We start from the raw sequence: 19,343 nt of genomic DNA, 5'->3' as shown, positions 1-19,343 counted from the left end.
TATGAGAACTTGACGGGTATTAACTCATTAGATTCTTACCACAGTCTTATCGATGGGTGCTGTTATTATCCTCATTTTACTTAGGGAGATACTGAGGCACAGAGAGGTTCAGTAACCTGGCCAGGGAACACAGCCAGGAAGGAGTGGAATACAGCATCATAAATGCCCTTTCCTTTCAAGGAAGCAAATTTTCCCTTTTTCAACTCATTTGCTTAACATTCACATCTTGAGATCAGCCATCTTTTTGCCCATGCTGGGTAGGCATGATGTTAAGCTTGGGAAGTTTCTAGATTCAGTGCTGTTTGTAGCATGGCCAAGAGCAGGGTGAAGTGAAGAGTTTGCCTGGACACAGATTTAAGGGAGAGTACCCCAAATCCCAGTAACCTAGATAAATAATATCTTAGTGTAATATTTTTAAAAACAGGAAATACATGGTGAACAAAATATCAACATTTTCAATAAAGACAGGCTCAGGATTACTGATTTGTATCTTCTGTTCCAATTTGACTTGGCTCCACAGAGACTGGCAGGCAGGACCCTGCAATGCACGCATTTCATGAACCACCCCAGGAATGACAGTTCTGGGGGCAACTTAAACCATCTTCCTGGGATTTCCGTCTACCTCCTCATGTTAAGGGCTTCCCTCTGATTGTACAATTTATAAGTCAAGTGTCTGCCACAGGAAAAACGTCCACCTCTCATTTGGAGAGCCATGATTTTTCATTTATTGGCGGGGGGGAGGGGGTTGCTAACAGATGAAACATTAGGAACCGCAACTCTGGACCTCCAATTTTTCTTGTTTCTCCTATTTTCAGAAATAGGGCTTTCTGCTCTTCTATTTAAATGATACCCACCCTGAATCAAATGCCATAGAATATGGAACTTGTTTGTCTGGCATTTGTAAAAATACAGAAGTCTTACCCAGCCCTTACTCCTTTTCCTATGAATAAGGAGTGTTCTTTCTAGAAATGACCCTATTAATGACTAGCATTGCATCAGCCTGGGTTTATCTCTGGGGACATTGAACCTGAGGTGGCTAGAAATAACCTTAAGCAGCAATATAATCCAATCTCCTGACACTCCATTCTGGGAACTCTTGGCAAATACAAACCACGAAGTGATTCACAGAACTTCTAGAAAAAAGTCTGCACCTTCAACCTGACCCTTCCTCCTGGGAAAAGGACCCTTCCTGGAAAAGCATGATTATAAACCCCATTTCCTTGTCATCCAGATCCACGGAGCTCCTTTTTGCCTCTCCAGTGTAGAAGGAGCCTTGTCAGACAACAATATCGGCAAGCATGACGATAACACCATTTACTGAGCACCTACTTCAGCGCCAGGCACTATGCTACGCCCCTCACTGCATCAGCAACTGTATCCTCCAACAACTTTATGGAGAGGTATTATTATCCTCACTTTACGATGATTACACTGAGGCCCAGAGAGAGTTAAGTAACTTGCCCAAGGTCACACAGCTGAACAGAGGCAGATGGGATTCTAAGCTGTGCCTCTCTGACTGAACTTGGATCACATTTATCATCGTTATCAGAGGAAGAAAGGGAGTTGGAGATAATATTTATGGAGTGGCTTCCAGTGCACCATATTTTCTTTTTTTTTTTTTAATTTTTAAAAAACGTTTGCTTATTTACTTTTGAGAGAGAGAGAGAGAGAGCGCACAAGTGGGAGAGGGACATAGAGAGAGAGGGAGACACAGAATCCAAAGCTGGCTCCAGGCTCTGAGCTGTTAGCACAAAGCCTGACATGGGGCTTGAAACTCAAAACCATGAGATCATGACCTGAGCCGAAGCCTAACCGACTGAGCCAACCAGGCGCCCCACCATATTTTCTTATTAGCCTTGATATCCACCGGGGGAGCTAAGAGCTCTTAGCATACTACCCATTCTATAGACAAGCAAACTGAACCTTGAAAGGTACAATAACTCACCCACAGTGGCACGGTAGGACCGGGAGAAGCCAGATTTTGATTCAGGCAGACAGCTTTAGAGCTTCCTGAGCTGATATGCTCCCTGACTTCCCCATAGTCTTTCTTTCCTCTAACAAGAACTTATCGTGCACTTATTCTGTGCCTGGCATCTGGCAAGAAGCAACAGGACAGCCCGTTTCTACCTCCTCCCATGACACATTCTCCAGGGTTCCCTACCATTTATGTGACCCCCGCACCACCTTTAAAACACCCTTTCTTACCTGCCCTCCGTCCTGGCGTTTCCTCTCCACCCTGCGGAGACAGCGGGTCCTCTCTCTCACTCTCTCTTCTTTTTTTTTTTAAACACTAACCCATAAGGCCCTTCGTCTTCTGCCTTAGACACAGCCCCACTTGCTCTCTTAGTCACACTGCTGGGCTTGGCCACCCAGCTTCCAGACAGCAGCTATTTACCAGCCTATGGCAGAAGAAGCCCCAACTCGGAGCCCAAACTGTGTATTTCTTTCTTCCTGAACCCCAACCCTGCCCTCTCAACAATACTCTTGGCATCAGTGCACTAAAAAGACCAAAGTCCTTTCTAGAGGTTATTTTATCTCTTGGACACAATAAGGAAGTAACAAGGTTGATTTTTTTTTTTTTTAATCCCAGGAGGGAGGTGCAATGGAAAGAGACTATCTTTTCATTTATTCAACAAAGCATTCTCCCACACATCATGCTCCACTAGATACCCTCAGGCGCTGGCCACTTTGTTTTGCAGGTGTAGCCCCTGAAGCAACAGGCAGACATTACAAGTTAACTCCGTAATTATGATGGCATGTCCCTTCCAGAGATAAAGGACAGGCCTCGTTTCATGGCCAGCTAACTTGAATCAAACCCTGGCTCCAGTGCTCTACCCCTCTGAGGCTCCACGACTCTATCCTTTTGAACCTCAACTTTCCCTGCCCTCATCTGCAAAATGGGGACAATATACTCTCCTCCAATGGGTTTCTTAGCCCTCAGAACTGTCATCTCTGGGGTGACTCATGGGACACCTGGATTGTAGGATCCTGCTTGCCAGTTAGTATGGAGCTGAGCCAAACTGGAACTGAAAGCAAAAGGACAAATTAGTAACTTTCTTGTAGGTGTAAGTCAGGGTTTCTCGACCTCAGCACTTCTGGCATCTGGAGTCAGATGTTCTCAGTCGTGGGGGCTGTCTTAAGTATTAGAGGATGTTGAGCCACATCCCCAGCTTCCATCCATTAGATGTCAGTAGGACACTCCCCATTACCAACCCCACAAGCTGTGGACAACTGGAAATATCTCCAGGAACGGACAAGTATCTTCTGGGAGGCAAAAGCACCCCCAGTCAAGAGCCACTGCTATGAATGACAGAATGTTCCACAAACTTGGGATAGTATCTCCCCATTCCCTTTGAAAAGGCAAGGACATTAGCACCTCAGCATTTTCCTCTAGGAAAGTTTTTCTTCCCCCCATTTCCCTACTTTTAGAAACTATACCATATTTTTACATGTTGTGCCCATTCTGCAGATCAGGGAACTGAAGCTCAGAAAGCAACTTGTTGAAGTCCCAGAGCTGGAAATTACTCAAAGACAATATTTGAACCCAGGTCTAGCAGGAAAAACTACTATGTAACTGTCCTTGCCACCTGAAATCCTCCTCCCAAAGCCTCATCAGCTGCATTGGGTAAGGCACTGAAGCAGAGGAACTCGGACCCTCTTTGCGATAACAAAAGGCTCCCGGTGACAGCCTCCTTGTACACTAGATGGGGAGACTAGGATACAAGGGGGACACACCTCCCTCTGCCCTGAAAATAGGGGGCTTCTTAGGAATGTTCCAGATAGCAAACAGTGGCCTGGCTCTGTGGACAGGAAGCAAGAAAGCTCCTCAGGCACCTCCTCCCCTCCCCTCCCACCTCCTGCCTCCCCTAAATAAACATTCTTTCTGTACCATCGTCTCCACTCTGTAGTAGAAACGCATAGCATTCACTGTAGCCAAAGTGTCGGCTAAGTGCCAGGCACAGTTCAGAGTGCTTTATGTTTACGTAAACCAGAAGAACACCATATGGGGTAGTTACCATCGTTGTCCCCATTTTACAGATAAGGAAACTGAGACCCAGAAGGGCGATAACCTGCCACATTCTCCTTACTAGGAGGATGTCAAGAACATGCAGACTTTATGACCAACAGACCTGGTTCAAATGTTGATTCCTCTACCAGCCTCCTGTGTAACATCCGGCAAGTTAGCTAAATTCCCTGAACCTCAGTCTCATCAGTAGCATGGGACTAGCAGGGATTGTTGTAAGAATAAAAATTAACATTCTTATCCATTCAACAAGTGTTTACTGAGCATCTACAGGGTCCAAGCACTGGGGATGTATCTGCAAACAGAACAGCAAAAGGATCCTACCCTAGCGGCATGCACACCCTAGTAGGGACGCGCTTTTATGTGTTAGGTCGGTTAATCCTCATGATAACCCATAGACTATTTACTATTACATTATTGTACCCATTTCACAGATGGGGAGAAGGGGCCTCAGAAGCAGTTTTCCCCCATCTCCCTTCAACCTTCTAGGAAATAGTGGGACCTGGATTAGACATTAATGCCCAGTCTCCAGAGCTCAACTTCTTGGATTCAAATCCTGCTGTTTCCATCTAATTGCTATGGGCACGTTACTGAACCTGAGCCCAAATCTCTTCGTGGGGCAAAATGGAACGAGGAGGCCCTATCTCAAGAGAGTGTCAAACGTCTAACATTTAGGAAGTGCTTCTTGGGTCCCCAGCATACGAGGCTCACAGAAACCCTAGGAGAGATGTCTTATTCTGGGTCCCTTTCCACGGAGGTGGACACAGGAGCCCAGAGAGGGTAAGTAACTTGCCCAAAGGCGCAGAGCGCTTAAACAGTGCGATTGCAAAGTCGGAGCTCTGAATCACAACAGCAGGGAGGCACGCAGAGACAGACTCACGGTGTCGAGTACCCCTGGAGAGAGTGCCAGCAACTGGGTGCGATTATTCTTTCCCTTCTGCAGCTGTGCAGTGGGCGAGTCAAGGTGGCCAGGCCGGCGGATTGTGCTCGCTCTTCAGAGGCTTTCCTAACTCCAAGGCCCAGCGCGCTGCCGCCCAGAGCTGGAGCCACCGCCTGGATCTTTCCCTTCCGCGATGTTTGCCCACCCGGGGTGCTTCTTTCCCTGTGTCTCGTACCCTGTCCCTGCTCGCTCCTCTCTCCCTCGCCAAAGCTGCCATCCCTGGCCATCCCGCAGCTGCCCCGCATTGGGGACACGCCCCCGATAGGGGGCCCGGTTCTTCCCGTCGATCCCGTCTCAGAACCAGGGAGGGGGCTCCGCCAAAGCCGCTGAGTCTCGGTGGCTACCTGGGAAGACAGTCCCCGAGCTGGCCCCGAGACTGGAGAATCCGCCTCACCTCCCTTAGGCTTTTGCGTCTCCTGCGCCTGACGCTCCGGCCGCTGCCGCGTCTGCTTGGCCGCGTGGCACACAGGCGACCCTGGTCCCGGGCAGCGGGTTGCGAGGCTGCGCGCGTCTTGGCACCGGAGCCGGACTTCCTGCCCGGAGGGATGATCGCTTTCTTGGAATCCAGCCAAGTTCCTGCAAGTGCTGGATTAGTACACCTGTTGGCGTCAGAGACCTCTATTCACTGTCCCGGGAGGGTCTGCATTCATTGTTTCTTTCCATCTGGCAAACCTTACCAAGTGCCCACCGGCTGCAGGGCGCCGGGACCCAGAGGAGCCAGAGGGCGCACAGGCTAGGGTTGTGGTCTCCAAAACGTTGGCCACTAGCCACATGTCATTATGCAGCATTTGAAATTGTGGCTCCAATGAACTGAGATGTTTCTAAGACAAAGGATTAACACACACACACACACACACACACACACACACACACACACACACACCCCAAAAAAACCACACACACATTTTTAAAATGTTTATTTATTTTTGAGAGAGACAGAGCAGGAGCAGAAGAGGGACACAGAGAGGGAGATAAAGAATTGGAGGCAGGCTCCAGGCTCTGAGCTTTCAGCACAGAGCCCCAGGTGGGGATCCAACTCACAAACTGTGAGATCATGACCTGAGAACAAGTCAGAGGCTTAACCGACAGAACCAACCAGGTGCCCTTACATACACATTTTTTAAACTCATTAAGAAGTTTTAAATTGATTGCATGTTAAAATGATAACATTTAGCAGACTGTTAAATAAAATATATCATTAAAATTATTTTCTCCTGTTTCTCCTTTTCTGAAATGCAGCTATTAGACACTTTAAAATTATAGGTCTCCTATTATCCTTCTATTGGATAGTGCTTGTCTTGGGCAGGAACCCACAGGATGTTCCCCAAATACCTCTCCAGTTCTCCGTCCTACAATTTATTCAGCCCTTCCTTATTTCCTTCAGGAAACATTTGAGGAAGACCTGTTATGAACCAGGCATGAATCTGAGCGTCAGATGTAATCTGAAACTGGCCCTGTATGCAGAGGGCAAAGCAAGACCCAAGAAAGAGGCAGATCACTCCAGACTGATAGGTGACAGGTTTAATAATCAAAGGAACTTACATACAAGACTTGTCTTGGGCAGCTGCAACACAAGTAGATCTCTGCACCCCTCTCCCAGAACCTTAAAAGGTTATACAGAGGACTTCATGGGGTTCAGTCATGTATCAAGCCCAGATATTTTCTTTTTTTTTTATTTTTTTTAACGTTTATTTATTTTTGAGACAGAGAGAGACAGAGCATGAACGGGGGAGGGTCAGAGAGAGGGAGACACAGAATCTGAAACAGGCTCCAGGCTCCGAGCTGTCAGCACAGAGCCCGATGCGGGGCTAGAACCCACAGACCGCAAGATCATGACCTGAGCCGAAGTCGGCTGCTTAACCGACTGAGCCACCCAGGTGCCCCAAGTCCAGATATTTTCAACAGCACCTTACTCTTTCAAGTTTTCATTCTCGAAACCAGTTCCTATTGTGGGAAAGGTGGGCAGAATGTTATACCAAGGACGGGAGGGGGTGAGGAGCCTGTGATTGCCCAGGGCCAGCTGCAGAGCCAAATAGTGGTCACATCTCCCCATGACATCCTCCAACAGCTAGACGCTGGGGGAACAGAGTGGCAAGCAAAACTCAGAGCTGGCAGTCAGGTCAGGTGAGAGAGGTCTATTTTATTTTTTTTATTTTTTATTTTATTTTTTTTTTTTCAACGTTTTTTATTTATTTTGGGGACAGAGAGAGACAGACCATGAACGGGGGAGGGGCAGAGAGAGAGGGAGACACAGAATCGGAAGCAGGCTCCAGTCTTGGAGCCATCAGCCCAGAGCCTGACGCGGGGCTCGAACTCACGGACCGCGAGATCGTGACCTGGCTGAAGTTGGACGCTTAACCGACTGCGCCACCCAGGCGCCCCGAGAGAGGTCTATTTTAAAAATGTGCAATGATGGGGTGCCTGGGTGGCTCAGTCGGTTGGGTGTCCGACTGGCTCAGGTCATGTTCTCATGGTTCATGGTTCGAGCCCCGCGTCGGGCTCTGTACTGACAGCTCAGGGCCTGGAGCCTACTTCCGATTCTGTGTCTTCCTCTCTCTGGCCCTCCCCTGCTCATTCTCTGTCTCACTCTCTCTCACAAAAATAAATAAACAGGGCGCCTGGGTGGCTTGGTCGGTTAAGCGTCCGACTTCGGCTCAGGTCATGATCTCACGGTCCGTGAGTTCGAGCCCCGCGTCGGGCTCTGTGCTGACAGCTCAGAGCCTGGAGCCTGCTTCCGATTCTGTGTCTCCCTCTCTCTCTGACCCTCCCCCATTCATGCTCTGTCTCTCTCTGTCTCAAAAATAAATAAACATTAAAAAAAAAATTTTTTTTAAATAAATAAACATTAAAAATTTTTTTAAATGTGCAATGAGTAGAAAAGGCAACTTAAGGAATGGGGGAAATATTTGCAAACTATATATCTGATGAAGAGTTAATATCCACAATATATGAAGAATTTCTACAACTCAACAATAACAAACAACAAAAATAACTAGATTTATTTTTCACATACTAAGAATACGAAAATTTGGGGCGCCTGGGTGGCTCAGTCGGTGAAGCATCTGACTTCAGCTCAGGTCACAATCTCACGGCTTGAGAGTTTGAGCCCCATGAGTTCGAGCCCCATGTCGGGCTCTGTCTGTGCTGACAGCTCAGAGTCATGGGCCTCCTTCAGATTCCATCTCTGTCTCTCTGCCCTTCCCCCTGCTCGCTCACTGTCTCTCTCTCTCCCTCTCAAATATAAATAAACATTAAAATAATTTAAATATAACTAAATAAAAAATAAATAAAATGGGCAAAGGACTTGAATGTCCTTCTCCAAAGAAGACATACAGATAGATGGCCAACAAGTACATGAAAGGCTGCTCAACATCATTAATCATATGAGAAATGCAAATCAAAACCACAATGAGATAACACCTCATATCCATTAAGATTGCTACAATGAAAACCACAGAAAATAGCAAGTGTTGATCAGGATTTAGAGGAACTGAAACCTTTGCGCACTGTTACTGGGGTTGTAAATTGGTGTAACCATTATGGAAAACAGTGTGCAAGCTCCTTAAATAATTCAAAACAGAACTACTATCGGATCCAGCAAATCCACTTCTGGGTATACATTCAAAGGAACTCAAAGCATCTATCTCTATCTCAAAGAGATATTGCACACCCATGTTCATTGTACCATTATTCACAATAGCCAAGAGATAGAAGCAACCCAAATGTCCATCAACAAATGAATGGATACAGTAAGGGTGATATATACATCCACTGGACTGCTATGCAACCTTAAGAAAGAAGGAAATTTGACACACTACAACAAGCATGAATCTCGAGGACCCTACGCTAAGTGAAATAAGCCAGTCACAAAAGGGCAAATAGTGTATCATTCCACTCATATGAAATATCTAAAGTAGTCAAAATCATAGAAACAGAAAAGGTAGGCGGAAGGAGAGCAGGAATTAATGTTTAATTGGTATAGAGTTTCAATTTTGCAAGATGAAAAAGTTTAGAGATCTGTTGCACAATGTGGATATACTTAATACTACTGAACTGTACACTTAAAAATCACTACGATGGGGGGCATCTGGGTGGCTCGGTTGGTTTGGGCGTCTGACTCTCCATTTCCGCTCAGGTCGTGATCTCACAGTACGTGAGTTCAAGCCCCATGTTGGGCTCTGCACCAGCTTGGAGCCTGCTTGGGATTCTGTCTCCTCTTTCTGCTCTTCCTCAACTAATGCACATGCACACGCGCTCACTGTCTCTCTTTCAAAATAAATAAATGGGGGCACCTGGGTGGCTCAGTTGGTTAAGCGTCCAACTGAGGCTCAGGTCATGATCTCACAGTCCAAGGGTTCGATCCCCACATCGGGTTCTGTGCTAATAGCTCAGAGCCTGGAGTCTGTTTCAGATTCGATGTCTCCCCCTCTCTCTCTGCCCCTTCCTCTCTTGTGTTCTCTCTCTCTCTCAAAAATATATAAATAAACTTAAAAAATAAACTTAAAAAAAAGATTAAGATGGTAAATTTAATGTTATGTGTTTTTTTTTACCACAATTCAAAAAACCATTCAGTAATGTAAATACAGTCGTGATTATTGCAACCAAGGGGGGTACAAAATGCTCTCAGAATTTATAACTAATGGGGGGTTTACTGGGTGCGAGGCAAGGCTTCCATTAGGAAGTAATGCTTCAGCTAACTTTGGAATCACACAGGAGAGAAGCAAGGGCCGCAGATGCTGAGGCAGCGGCCCAGCACAGACCCCAGGACAACAGGTCACGTGATGAGTCTGAATTTATTTTATATACCACAGTTGTCTCCAAACTTCCTGCTTCAGGAGTAGAATCAATGACAATAATGACAGTAACAGCCAACATGGGCCGGAAATTAATTCACTTAGTTAATTATGTACTTAATGTAAATATCAAGTGCAGGGATTCTGAACCAGGGTACTTGGGGTTACATTCCAGCTCTACCATAACTTTACTAGCTTCATAATCTTGGGCAAGTTACTGAATCTCTGTGCCTTGGTTTCCCTTATCTGGAAAATGAAGACAGTAACGGGGCCTACACACAGGGTTGTTGTGAGGACAAATAAGGTAGCTTACACTGAGTTATATCACGTATACAGTGCCTGCCACAGAGCAGGGGCTATTAGTACTTAGTAAATAAAATTTAATTACATGGAAGCTGGGGTGCCTGGGTGGCTCAGTCGGTTAAGCGTCCGACTTCAACTCAGGTCACGATCTCACGGTCCGTGAGTTCGAGCCCCGCGTAGGGCTCCGAGCTGATGGCTCGGAGCCTGGAGCCTGCTTCCGATTCTGTGTCTCCCTCTCTCTCCGCCCCTCCCCCGTTCATGCTCGATCTCTCTCTGTCTCAAAAATAAATAAACGTTAAAAAAAAATTTTTTTTTTAAATTACACGGAAGCCATTGTGCTAACCACTTCACATGCTGTGATATGTTGCACACTGGGCACAAATTCCTCCCATCCCTAGAAAGAAGCATGACCTTTCGCGATGTGACCGGCAGAACCAGGATCCATCTTCCCACGTAAAAGTAGACTGCATCCCAAACCCAGCAAGGCTACGCTTGATCCCTGAGGGCCCTTCTTCCACCCTGTCTCTCCCACCGTCTCCGAACATGACAGCTCCATTTTTGCAAATGGTTGTTCAGCAACCCCAGAAACTTTACAGCAACTATAGCTGGCTTTCCTATTTTTACTCCTCACATCCGCCAGCAGAACAGTGAGGTCCTGGTGCTCCGATCTCTATGTCCAGAATCCGACCACCTCTCACTGATCCCACGCTGCCACCTGCTGGTCCAGCCCATCATCTCTTGATGACTGCACAGGCCTCTTCACAGCCTCCCTGCTCCAGTCCTTGTGCCTCTGCGGTGTATTCTCAAGCAGGCAGTCAGAGCCATCCTGCAGAGGCACCTCGGATCCCCCGCCCAAATCCCTCTAGTGGCTCCTGCCTGACCCAGGATAAAAGCCCAAATCCCTATGGTGGCCTGTGAGGCCCTCCGTGTTCCGTCCCATTACCCTGTGCTCTGACCTCATCTACCACAGATCCCCCGCCTGGCTCACTCAGCTCCACCACTCTGGCCTTTCTAGTTCCAGAGCACTAGCACTCCAGTACCACCTGCTGCCCCAGGGCACTAGCACTGTTCCATCTGCCTGAACCAACATTCCCTCGGAAATGCACGTAACCCACTTCCTCATCCCTTTCACACGGACTCCTGTAGTGATCTTCCTCAACACTCCAGTTCCCTCTGCACCTTGTCCCCAGCCCGGGTTTTCTCCTTACCCTTTCCTGCTTGTTTTTTTCCCAAAGCACTCACCCCCTGACACATTACAGGTGCGTGTGTGTCTTGTCTGTCTCCCTCCACTAGAATGGGAGCTTTGTGAGTGCAGAGACTTGTGCCTGCACTGTTGTCTGATTGTTGAATCCCCAGTGCCCACGACAGAGCATGGCATATAGCAGGCACTCAGTATTTGTTAAAGGAATACAGTCATGGGACTAAGTAAGACAGGAGAAGAAAGTAGGGGTACCTGGGTGGCTCAGTCGGTTAAGCGTCCGACTCTTGGTTTCGGCTCAGGTCATGATCTCACAATTCATGAGTTTAAGCCCCGCATTGGGCTCTGTGCTGACAGCACGGAGTCTGCTCGGGATCCTCTGTTGCCCTCTCTCTCTGCCCCTCCCCCACACACATGCGCGTGCACTCTCTCTCTCTCAAAATGAATAAACTTTTTAAAAAAGTAAACCAATCCACAAATGCAATGAGGACCCTGCCGCCCTGATTGCTTCTTCCTATCATCAGCATGCCTCTTCTGTGTGTGTACCTCACCTTACAGTTTGCAAAGCACATTCACACCCGTGTCACATTTGACACCTACACAACCCCATGAGAGAGGGATGTTAGTGGAGTGAAGTCATAACTCTTCCCAGACCCAAAGTTTTCATGGAGAAAGAGAAAAAAACTATTGAGACTTGCCTATGACTCAGCAAATTGACTTGCAAATTGACTCAGCAGTGAAAGAACTATGATTCACCCATGACTTCTGACCCTGAGTCCAGGAGTGTTCACCTCAAGCAAAAAGGCTGTGTGTGCAGTGGTTAGACCCACCAGCTGTGGAGTTTGAACAAACAAGACCATGAAACTTACCTCTACTACTCCCTAGCTGTGTGACATTGGGAAAGTTGCTAGCCCTCTGTGTGACTCCCATTTTCTCAATCATCAAGCAGGGATAATAATATCCTCCTCATACGTTGTCCTGAGGGTTGAACGAGGTAAGATTAGGTCTGTCATGATTAGCCAGTTAAAAAAAAAAAAATACTTTGAAAAAATAGGAGCATGTTATTTCGTGGTCATTCACTTTTTTCAGTGGCCCCGGCTCTGCCCTTTGCTCCAGCTAACCTGATGGGGAGAGACTGGAAAGTATGATGCCATCTATCTTAAAGGTGGTGAAACTAAGGCTTTTTGGTCCCAAAAGGGATTTGACTCAGTGCTTTTGGGAAGAGAACGGCTGTGAAAATTCCATAGCAACCAGAAGGCAGGCTACCCAGAGGCAGAGCAGAGCTGTTGCCACCCCCCGGGGCACTCATTATATTCACGACACAATCTCATTCAGCCACCTCCGGAGAGGACAGGACCGTGTTTACACATACTCCAGGGATGTTTGCAATGTTGTGGCCGCTGAACCGCTGTAGCCCCCACGGCGGCGCTCAAAGGGCTGCAAGGCACTCACGCCCGCTCACTTGCGCCCTCTTGTGGGAAGTTCCGCAGTCCGTCCAAAGGGTGCGGTGACAGGAAACGCAGCTAACCTACACTGAGTAATTCAGGCTGGGAGTCCGCCTGACACTTGACATCACGGATGACCTCACTTAATATCTCCATGAGGTGGCTTTACAAATATGGAGACTGAAGGAGAGAGACTGATACAAAGAGAAGCAAACCTTGCCCAGAGTCATCCTGCTAGTAAGCATCAGAGCCAACATTCAAATCCAGACTTGCCTTGACTCCAAAGCTCACAGACTTTCCCCAATATTTGCATTACAGATTTGAAATAGAATCAAGCCTACCGACCTATCTGGGGATCAAACTTTGTCATGACTCCATTATTCCATTCCACGTCGTGGAATGGTAAATTATGAAAATATGCCCCTACCCCCTAGGAAAAAAAAAAATCTCTCAATGGTCAGTCCCTGGGGAGTAGGGTGGGACTGGAGACCGTCACACAAATGCACAGACATAACATACATGATTCCCAAGATAAACCATTCAACCAATTTCTAAGTCACCCACCCATACATACACTAGAATCCCATTTATTTAACACTAGTATAATATATCTATAAATTAGGATAAAGTGATCAGAAGAATATAAACTTAAAAGTAGTTACTCCCAGGGAGGGAAACAAGCATATATTATACATACTTCTGTAAGGTTGAACAAGCATTGTTATTTTCATAAATTTTAAAACCACTTAAAATTGTTTTTAAAAGTATATATTTTTTTAAAGTTTATTTATTTACTTATTTATTTAGTGGGAGAGAGAGAGTGAGCACATGCTCATGTGAGCAGAAATGGAACAGAGAAGCAGAGAGGGAGAGAGAAAATCCCAAGCAGCCTCCATGCTCAACTCAGAGCTTGATCCCATGAACCCGTGAGTTCACAGCCGGAACTGAAATCAAGAGACCAACGCTTAACTGACTGAGCCACCCAGGCACCCATATTTATTTATTTTGATTGATGGAGGGGGAGGGGCAAGGGGGGAATCCCAAGCAAGCTCCGAGCTGTCAGTGCAGAGCCCAACAGGGGCTCCACCTCAGGAACCATGAGTTCATAACCTGAGCTGAAATCAAGAGTCAGACTCCCAGGGCACCTGGGTGGCTCAGCCAGTTAAGCGACCGACTTCTACTCAGGTCATGATCTCATGATTTGTAAGTTCGAGCCCCATGTCAGGCTCTGTGCTGATAGCTCAGAGCCTGGAGCCTGCTTTAGATTCTGTGTCTCCCTCTCTCTGCCTCTCCCCCATTCACACTCTGTCTCTCTCTCAAAATCAAAATTAAAAAAATAAATAAATAAATAAATAAATAAATAAATAAAAGAGAGTCAGATTCCCAACCAACTGAGCTACCCAGGTACTCCTAAAAAGTAGTATTAAACTGAAAAATCCCACAGGTGATTTTGAGGAGTGCCCTAGGTTAAGATAGGTTAAGAGTGAAAGATTATTGCCTTAAAATTTGTGACAGTGATATATAGTTAAAGAAAAGCAAACTGCTACCCTGTGGGCCAATAATACCAAAAGCTAACATTGATAAGAACCTACTGTATGAAGAGCATTGGTCTGGAATCCTTTCCATTTATTAATGCATTTCATTCCTTCCACAACCCCATGAGGTAGGTACTTGTGGTAGGCAGCCTGTAATATGGCAGTCAGGGACCCTCATCCCATGGTGTTCACACCCCTGTGTACTCTCTTCCCACACTAAATAGTATTGACCTGTGTAACCAATAGGATAATGTGGAAATGATAGTATGTGACTTCCAGGACCAGGTCATAAAAGATACTAGTGCTTCTGCCTTTCACTCTCTTGAATCACTGGCTCTGGGTGAAGACAGCTGCCATGTCGTAAGGATGCTCAAGCTAGCTGCCCTGGGGAGAGGCCCGAAGGATCATGAATGGCATTTAGCTTCATGCCTCTTTATCCTTCTTTAATCTCCTTTTCCTTGAATTTTAATTTGTCTCATCTTTTTTTTTTTTTTTTTTTTTTCTCGTAAGACATTGGCATTGCTGAAACACCCTGGCCAGTTGCCTCTCAGGAGCATCCCACAATTTGCATTTGCCTCTTTCTTCCTGAATAGCTCCAGTTAACAGGTGAGGTTGTGTCAGAGGAAGAGGTTCATCCCACCGGTGTGGTTGACCTGATCTCTTCTTTAATCAGGTGCTTACAAGTTTCTCTAATGCACAGATATTGTTTGTTTCTTGCTGATGATCACAAATCACTCTGGTATTTGACTTTTTTTTTTTAATTGCGAAGATGTGATTGACCCAAATCTTGACCCTGAGAAAGGACCCTAAAGAAAAATTATAAATGTTAACAAAAGGAATATAATTTACAGATATAACTATAAGCAGAAAGAGTTGGGGGGGGTCCCCAGAAAAAGAAAGATGAGATATAACTTTTGTGGCACAGAAGTCATTTTAAACCCCCAGCTATCTTCTGTGATCTACAGTTCACCAGCACTACTTGCCCTGGCAACACTTCTTACAGAACTCTTCCTAAGAGGTGTAAGAACTAAGAAATACAAAAACCTCAGTAGTTAAAGATCTTAAGGGAACAAAAGGGAATGCAAAACCCAATGGTCTCTACCAAGCCAGAAAATAGCCTAAACATATCAGACACAGTAAATCAATTGTAACACTCCCAGCACTGTTCAAAAATAAAGATTGACCTACTGCAGGATTGAAACTGTGCCCCACAGGATTAATGAGGTTAAAACTGTCACCAGCAAGTCCCCTACTCATCCCCCTTCTTGACAGAAACATTAACCTTATCTTTTTAATTTTTTAACATTATTTTTGAGAGAGAGAGAGAGAAACAGAGCATGAGCAGGGGAGAAGACAGAGAGGGAGACACAGAATCAGAAGAGCTATCAGCACAAAGCCAGATGCAGGGCTCAAACCCATGAACCACGAGATAATGACCTGAGCTGAAGTCTGATGCTTAACTGACTGAGCCACCCAGGCAACCCAACCTTGTCTTTTAGAGGCAAACAAGAGCTCCCGCCAGCCTAGACCAGTTTGAGCTCAAACACCGACTCACACCTGCTGACAGCGAGCTCTATCTCATTCTAATGTTAAAATCTCCATCCAAGGGGCACCTGGATGGCTTCCTTGGTTGAGCATCTGACTCCTGATTTCAGTTCAGGTCATGATCTCAGGTTCATGAGTTCCAGCCCCATATCAGGCTCTGTGATGACAGCACAGAGCCTGCTTGAGATGCTCTGTCTGCCCCTCCCCTGCTGACGTGTTCTCTCTCTCTCTCTCTCTTTCAAAATAAATAAATAAACATAAAAAAAAAATTAAATCCCCACCCACGGAGGAACGCAGGTTTATTAACACAACATGGGATACATGCATAGGCATGTTTTCAAAGTATGCCTGGGCAACCTTACGCCCAACTTTACATGCAGTGACAAGATTCCCTTTTCTGAATATTCATTCTAACCCCAAAGAACAGCAACCCACTCACCTCCACTTGAAGAGTTACCACTTTGCAAGTTATTCCTCCTGATCTCCTTATTTGCTACAAATAAAGTTTCCCTTGTGACACAACTCCGCCTAGAGTGGTCTCTGCCTGTAACTCACCAAAGAGCAAACGTGTCACCAGCTAGACCCCAGGACCTGACCTTTACCGCCCACCTGCATGTACTCACTAGCCTTTGTCTTACGTTTTTCCTTAAGCGCTTTTTTCCGGCTTTCCTCTTAACTCTGGCAAATGAAACCCAAAACTACCTCAGGGGTGGGATGGCGACTGCCCTGACCACACCCACAAGCTAGACCGTTTGGCCCTGCGCAGATGGACTGTGGAGTGACCCCTAGAACGACCCAACATAACCTTTACCTCATTATACTACTAAAATCCCCTCCCCAGGAGGAGCACAAGCCTCATTTGCATAACACACAACGTTGTCTAGGCACGTTTCCTTATGGCGCATGCGCAATTTTATGCCTGCCTCTCGTCCAATGACAGAGATCTCCTATCTAAATATTCATCCTAATCCTAAAGATAACCATTCACCCTCTCTTGGGGAGTCAGGGCTTTGGAAGCCATTCCCGTGACCTCACTTATTTGCTGCAAATAAAGTTTTCCTTGTGCCACAACCCACCTGGTGAAGTTTCTGTGAGTGATCGAGAATCGCACTCACGTTGGTTTGGTTACATACCTGGAATGTTTGCAAGTCAAAGTGGTCCTAACTTGGCGCTTTAAAATTCCCAAATGCGAGAACTTAAGAAAACAGTTCCATCTGCAATTGCCCCTAAAAGAATAAAATGCCGAGGAATAAATTTAACCAAGGAAGTAAAATTTCCAAACCTAGCATCTCAACAAAGCCAACATCCATCATCAACCAGTGTCAGTGGGACAATTTGACATCATATGCCTCCTGGTGTGGTGACTGAAATGTACAAAACAGTAACATTTCTCGAATAAACTTTGGGAGCAAACCCAGGGTTACCAGTCTTTTTTTCCACATGACCAACACCGGGCAAAATTATATAAAAAGAAGAGAAAACGAGGGGCACCTGGGTCGGTCAGTCGGTTAAGGGGCACCTGGGTCGGTCAGTCCGTTAAGCGTCGGACTTCAACCCAGGTCGTGATCTCACGGTTTGTGGGTTTGAGCTCCCCGTGGTGCTCTCTGTGCTGAGGGCTCAGCGCCTGGAGCCTGCTTCAGATTCTCTGTCTCCCTCTCTCTCTGCCCCTCCCCAACTCACACTCTGTCTCTCAAAAATGAATAAACATTAAAAACAATTAAAAGAAGAAAAAAGGGGCGCCTGGGTGGCTCAGTCGGTTGAGTGTCCGCGTTCGGCTCAGGTCATGATCTCACAGTTTGTGAGTTCAAGCCCCGCGTGGGTCTCTGCACTGACAGCTCCGAACCTGGAGCCTGCTTCTGATTCTGTGTCTCCCTCTCTCTCTGCCCCTCCCCCACGTTTGCTCTGTCTCTCTCTGTCTCTGTCTCTCAAAAATAAATGTAAAAAAATTTTTTTAATAAAAAATAAATTTAAAAAAGAAGAAAAAACAATATTAGCATTTAGTAATATAAACCTTTAATAAAAAATGTTTAGTTCATTTAACAAACATTTATATAGCAATTATATAAATGCTATAGCAATTTATAGCAATTATATAGCAATTATATAGCAATTATATAAATGCTATAGCAATTCTGGACCAGGCACTGTTCTAAGTGCCTTAGAGAACTGATCTCCTTATGTCATTCTGATGTGGAGAACAAAGGCAAAAGAAACGTAGATAAATTAAATTTCCTTATAACCTGCAGCCCCTTGACAAATACTGGAGATAGGCAGAATATGACATTCCTCCAGCAACTTCTGTCTTAAAGTCAGTGCTTTGCTAGAGGGGAAAACAATGTTAGCGAGGCCTCCAGGATCCTGTAAATCTTCTTTAACATAAGAGAATCCTTTTTGAAGCTTCCGTTGCCTTTACCTCCCTCAACTCCAAAGTATATAACCAGTCACTCCTCACAACCTCAGTGCAGCTCTTTCTGCCCACAGGTCCTGTCCCTGTGCTTTATTTAATAAAGCCACCTTTTTGCACCAAAAACATCTAAGAATTCTTTCTTGGCCTTTGGCTCTCAGACTCTACTTTAAGCCACATCAATTCCAACAATCTTAAGAGCTCGGCTGGGACTAGGGTTGGGGGAAGAAGAAGAGGGTGGAGGAGGGAGATACTCTCAGGTGCTAACCCTGCACTTGCAAAACGCTGGGTGTCTCTATAAATGTTGCCCCCAGGACCCCTGCCTGCCTTACAGCCCTGTGTTGGTGGTAGATGATGTTGATGGGGTTTTGAGGTGGTGGGGGTCCGGAGCTGCCCAAGAAAGAATTCTTGAGACGTCTTTGGTGCAAAAAAGGTAATTTTATTGGAGCAAAAAAAAAAAAAAAAAAAGGTGATTTTATTAAAACACGGGGACAGGACCCGTGGGCAGAAGAGCTTCCCGGGGGGTTGTGGAGAATGACTGGTTATATACTATGGAGTTGAGGAGATAAAGGCCGAAGGGAGGCCTCCAGAAGGACTTTCGTATGCTAAAGAGGACTCCTAAGATACTTGAGGCCTTGCTATTGTCAAGCTAAGGTGGTTTTCCCTCTAGTAAGGCATTACCATTAGGACAGTAGGGGGTTCTGGAGGAATGTTATACTTTGTATTTGCCTCAAGTATTTGTCAATGGGCTGCAGGTTATAAAGAAATTTCATTTTACCAGCCATTTCCTTCTTGTCTTTGTTTCCCACATCACTATGGAGGGGAGGGTGATGTTGGGGCTCCAGGAAACTGCGTCTATAGGTTCCTGGAGATTAGGCTATTGATAAGATTGCCGTTTTCTTGTAATTTACCAAGACATACGTAAACTGATGGAGACCCCTGTCCTGCATGACTGTGATCTGAGTTAACCATTTGTTTCCTTTCCTTTCCTTGGTTCTTGGGTAGCCATGAGTGCCTAAGGAATGTCACACACTTCCCACCTGGGGGAGGGGTGTTTGCGGGGTGTCAGCTTGCCTTATGCTCCCTCATCACTGCCATTAGAATCCTTTGATGAGAAATCAGGAGCACAGAGAGGCTTAGCAACTGGCCTCAGACC

The 19,343-nt window shown here is 46.0% G+C and overlaps 1 long non-coding RNA gene across 1 annotated transcript; it reads right to left on the bottom strand.

Annotated features, from left to right (window-relative positions):
* Positions 1-12,125: 12,125 nt before the first annotated feature.
* On the bottom strand, positions 12,126-15,040 carry LOC109278456 (uncharacterized). The gene is made up of 2 exons (XR_002085670.2): positions 14,470-15,040; positions 12,126-12,236 (listed from the first exon to the last, which is right to left on the bottom strand). It is a non-coding gene; the product is annotated as an uncharacterized LOC109278456 (long non-coding RNA).
* Positions 15,041-19,343: the final 4,303 nt, after the last annotated feature.

Source organism: Panthera pardus, unplaced genomic scaffold, assembly GCF_024362965.1.
Source record: "Panthera pardus isolate Hobbes unplaced genomic scaffold, ASM2436296v1 HiC_scaffold_5, whole genome shotgun sequence".
Taxonomy (NCBI): Eukaryota; Metazoa; Chordata; class Mammalia; order Carnivora; family Felidae; genus Panthera; species Panthera pardus.
The sequence above is the reverse complement of the archived record's forward strand: the minus strand, read 5'-3'. Positions and strand labels throughout refer to the sequence as shown.